The following is a 5618-nucleotide window of genomic DNA, read 5'->3' as shown; positions in this document are numbered from 1 at the left end:
TACGTGCCCCCAGGAACTGCCACTCCATCACGAGTTGCACGTGAAACCAGAGGTATGCTCAAAAAGGTGGCATCCGGCGTAATCACTGCCTCCCAGTCTGATGAGGAGCGCACACTGACTGGCACACCTTCTGGGTCAGATACACATGAAGAAGGAGCATTTGGTTCCTTAGAAGTTTCGTGGTCGGAGAAAGCCTCCGGGTCCGCAGAAGTCCCTGCACCCACCACAGCTGCACAGTCTGCCTCGTCTGATGAGGCTGACAGTCCTGATTCCACTCCAGGCTCACCGACTGGTGCTCTCACCCCAGTTGCCGACCAGCCCAACCGGTGGTGTGTCGACGGGTAATACCAAGTGTATTCAGACGCCAAATTTCTAAATGATAAAGGCGTCATGACACGGACCCTTACACTGGAGAGGCAGGTCCTTACGGGAAGTCTCCCCACTATGCCAAAGATCCACATTCTCTTCACCAGACACCGGCTAGAGTGGACAGCTTATTCATTAGGCCGCTATAGTGAGGAGTTAGTCCGAGAGTTTTACGCCTCTTACGTGGCTACTCTCCGATCACAGATAGATAGGCGGGCTGCCCCCGCCAAACAGACCCCACTTGAGCACGTTCGAGTACGTGGCATACAAGTTGACATCTCCCTGCCCGTTATCCGTCGGTATCTGTACGGCGAGGATGTTGATGCCAACAGGACCCCTCTCACCGCCGAGTTTGACTACCGGTGGCAAATTATAAAAGATGGCCAATTCTTACGTGAGCCATCGCTGAGAGAGACTACCAAAAGATAGATGGCCCTGCACTTGTCTATTGATGGAGAGGGTGACGACTGTTTAACGGAGCTGAAGGTAGACATCAAAAAGGCTAACTTGACCTTCACGGCTAAGTTCTTATGGTTAATTGTCTGCCACTGCCTTTCACTCACGGTTGCTGATAATATAGTCACATGGGATCGCGCAGTTCTGATGGCGGCGTTTATAGACGGGTTTGAGGTGGACTTTGCTTGGCTTCTACGGGCGGTCATGCACGAGAGGGCTTTCAAGGTCACAACTACTTACCCTTTTCCGTGCATGATATTTTCCTTATGCAGGTTCGCAGGTGTGCCTATCTGTCACATTGATCAGCTCAAGACTCTGTTGGGCACTGTTGATATCGGAATCATTAGGGATGAGGCCAATGAGTTGGCTCCATGCAGAGGGCCCCGTCCAGAGTTGCCTCCACATGGTTAAAATTTGGCTGATACGATAGCACATGCTCGAACAGCTATGCAGGCTACTTCCGAAACCACTGACACTACCCTGGACGATTCCATCCCGGGTAGTAGCACTGCCCCTAGCTCCTGTCGCTCATACCCTTTCCCCGCTATGATCCCGCTTGCTAGGGTCCAGAAACTAGAGGCTGAGATGGCCAGACTTCTGCATCACATCCAGCCTTGGATGCAGAGGTATAATGCTGAGACGGAGGAGCGCTTGGAGCGTAAAATGGTCCAGAACACAGAGCGGAAGATCGTTGAGGTTCATCAGCGCTGGAATCTTTTGAGTTGCGGGTGCTAGCCCGGTCAGCCCCTCAGGTCGACATGTCGACCCTTCAGGCTACGGTTGAGATTCTGCGAGTGGATATTGATATGATCCTAGAGGCTAGGGTGCCTAAGTCTGAAGCCCCTTCTGCAGAGCCTGCTGAGGGACACAGTGATGGTTGCCTTATTTGCCACTTCTGAGTTTCCACCACCTCCACCTCTAGAGCATGCCAAGAGGTGAAAGGGTCGAGATGAGGATGAGGCTAGAGCACGGAAGAAGGAGCGTCGTGAGATGGAGGCTGCGAGGAGAGCCTCGCTTGCTGATGAGGCGGCGCGTCGGATAAGGGTTGTAGAGTCAACTGCTGGGGCATCTAGCTCCAGAGATGTGGAGACAGCGGGAGGCACTACTGATAGTGTTGTTGCTGATGAGAAAACTACTGAGGGTGTCCATACTACATGGGTAGTGGATTCCAGTGAACTGGACCCACCATCTTGCTAATCGTCGGCGCTTTGCGCCCCAGGTTTGCTTCACCTACCACTCTCGTATTTCAGTTTTTTTTATGCATTAGGGACAATTGCATATCTTTTTGTTGGGGTTGGGGTAAATGGAAAGTGAGTGCTAGGGTGAAGTCTGAGTAGCCCAATTCACGATCCTCTTTTAGGGTTTTCATGTCTGTGTTCTTTTTCCCCAAGAGACTGATTATTTTTATTGTTGAACCGGCATGTCTATATCTTGTGTACATAGTATAACTCTGAAGCATGATGGCTAAAACAAAAATGATATCCTGATGTAATGAAAATGATGCATGACTAGGCATAGTAATTAATAAATGTGTGGCTCTAAGCATGACATAGAGATACACCACTACATGACCCTAAGTCTAAAATTCAAACTAGGTGTCATATAATCTTGTAGAGTATGAGATGTCAAGTGAGTGTGAGGAAAATTTTAATAGTCCACTATTTGTACTGAGCTAGAACTTGTTTGGTTAGTCCTGCTAAAAGTAAGTTGTAATAGACAATTAGGAAAGGATCATAGGCCCTTGTTCAATATATCCAATTTTTAGCCTAAATTAAAAAAAACGAATGAAATTAATCCCTCTTTGATCCAAATGATTTGAGCTTAAAATAGACCTTTCTTTTTCACCCTAACTGATCTTTTCTGGGAATAATGTGTTGGCCCTGGTCCCTCCTTGGACATGTGCAGCTCAGCTTATGCCAAAAGCATAAGTTAAGGATGACTAATGCAGTAAACAACCTTTTTATGGATCTGACCCAACTTTGGGTATTGTGTACTTTGACTCATGGCAAAGCCATGAGTTGAGGGTGGCTATTATGAGGAATGCTATGGAAAGTGTGTGTGTGTGTGTGTGTGTGTGTGTGTGTGTGTGTGTGTATATATATATATATATATATATATATATATATAATAAAATGCAAGAAAAGAAAAAGAGTAACTTACACAAATGAAGAAAGAAGGGGAAATAGCAAGGTGAAAGAATATGAGAAATTGGGCGAAATAAAACGATAAAAAAGTGGTATGTTTAGACGATATGTCAAGGAGGGAAAACAGTCACTAAAGTATACCTAAATATACCCTACCTGACCCTGAGCCTATGTTACAAGCTAAGAAAGTCCTATCGTGATCCTAAGAGTTGTATGGCGAACTTAAAGTAGTGAAAATAAGGGCAAGCTTATGGCAATATGTGTGAATGAGTTGTGAATTTGTTCTGAGAGTGAGTGTTGAAAAGTAATTCTTATACTCAAACTGAAATGATTGTGTGAAAAATGAGGATGTTGTTTTGAAGTGAGGACACTAGTTGCTATACCGAAAATATTAGCACCTAGGTGAGAAATTGAAGAGGATAGGTGTCAGTGCGTGATGAGTTTGTTTCATGGTCTAATTCCACATAATTCAAGCCTATAGTGATAACATGCACAAACATGATAAGATTGATCGAGATTGATAGCCAAATGATTGCGAAAGCTAAAATATGGATACTATTGTACAAAGACTTTGTAGTGAGTCATAGTGCGTCGCTTGAGGACAAACAATGAATTTAAGTTGAGGGTGTTGATATACAGTGGTTTCACGGTATTTTTAATTCTTTCTCCTTAAATTAATTGTGTCCAAAAGCCTTTTTGTATTGATTTTTATGTAAGTTTCTCCTTATTTGCAGGAAATCTGTCCAAAGATGAACGCGGAAAGTTTTGAGCAACAAATACAGAAGAGACCACGTACGGAGCTTGTGACGGTCCGTCGAGCTTGTAATGGTCCGTAGGTGGCGTCGTAGTGAAGCTGCTAAAGGAAGATGGGGAAGTCTGACCTAAGTGTGGGATTACAGAAGTCCATGACGGACCATCATAGCCACGACGGTCCGTCCCGCTGGTTCGTCTCAATGATCAGACAGTAGTCCTAGTACCCAAATTCCAAGAAGTTTAAGTATTATGGAACGGAGACCCCTCGACGGACCATCGTGCTTGGAATGGTCCGTCATACCTGTTCGTCGAGGGTAATGAAGAGAGCAGCAGATTTGTGAAGTATGGGACGACGAAGGCCATGACGGCCCATCGTGACCACGACGGCCCGTCGTGACCATGAAGGCCCGTTGTGACCACGACGGTCCATCGATCCAGCCGCGTTTTGACAGATTTTCAGTAATTAGAGTCCTTCTTTTATTAGTTTTTTTATTTTTTTATAAGTAGTTCGAAAAACCTCAATGTTGGGGTTAGACTCTTTTATGTGAGACTCTTTGTTAGTAGACTCTTTGATATTAGACTTTTTGATTGTTAGACTTTTGGAGAATCTATAGTTCTCTTGTTCAAGTATTGAATGATTAATTTCAGCAATTGTTACACTTTTTCTGGAGATGATTGTTGGTGATTTTGTTGATTAATTAAGTGAATTTCTAGATTTTATTCTTTCTCATCAAAGTAAGTGCATGAATTCTTATATTAAATATATGAATATTGTGATTATGACTATGGGTAACTAAACTCCATAACTAAGGTTGTGGGAACCATTGGTGAATAATGAGGTAAAATCTAACTAAAATAACAATTCTAGAATAGTGTCTTGCATGTATTGATAATTCTTTCATTTAGAAGTCTTTTTAACGGATGGCCAACGTTAGAACTCGCCTTAATGCTACTTGCTGGACCAAGGAGGTAGATAATAGGAAAAGAATTATCAACATAAATTTAGTGTATACTATCTAATAGGCTAGTGTCGATTGGTACGAGGTAATAACTTAGTCAAATATCGAATACAATGCTTAATATGAGGTAAAGGTGAGGGTTAGTATAGCAACACACGTAGCCGGACCAAAGTGCAGAGTGAAATTTTCTAGATGCCAGACCAAGGATTTAGAAATACATAACTTATCACTTTGCATGCAAGATACTAGGAAAGAATTGTTATAGTTAGAAATATCAAGTTAGGAACCTGTGGGGAACACTTAACCCTAGTTACTTTTATTAATTGATTAAACTCCAAGATTTGAATTTGTTAGTTGTTTACTTTAATTTAGTTAGTTATTTTCATTAATTTAGAAATAAAAACCCCCTTTTATTGTCTTTTGTTTTCTAAGGAAATAATTGACTAAATAATAGTAATAATAGATTAAAGTTAAGTCTGAACTATTTTCCTCGTGGGAACCATCCCAACCTAATTAGTTGGGTTCTTTACTTGATACGAACGTTTTACTTCTTATTTGAGAATTAAGTTTGAGCCTATCAGAGGTTCACACAAGTGATAACGTATCAAGCTTGTGACCCATAAATTCTCCCCCTAACCAACACTCTCAAAGCCTTTAAGTCTACATTGTGAATGCTGATTAAATTAGAAGGAACATGCCTCTATTTATAGAGTCCTAAACATTTTTCCTTCCAGAAAAAGGATTAGTCAATCCAAAATTTTTTCCTAAAAGGAAAACCCATTTATGGTAAGAAGTTTAAGGCAAATAAAACCTAACATCTAATACTGAGCTGGTCAATTTTCTGAACATGGGAATTTCGTTGGACGTATTCAATTCTTGTGTGAAAAACATTTGGTTTTTATGCAAGAAATAGGTTTACTTTTGGAATGAGACAAAAAGG

The sequence above is a fragment of the Solanum lycopersicum genome, chromosome 5 (assembly GCF_036512215.1).
Source record: "Solanum lycopersicum chromosome 5, SLM_r2.1".
NCBI classification, from domain to species: Eukaryota; Viridiplantae; Streptophyta; class Magnoliopsida; order Solanales; family Solanaceae; genus Solanum; species Solanum lycopersicum.
Note: the sequence above shows the minus strand (reverse complement) of the source record.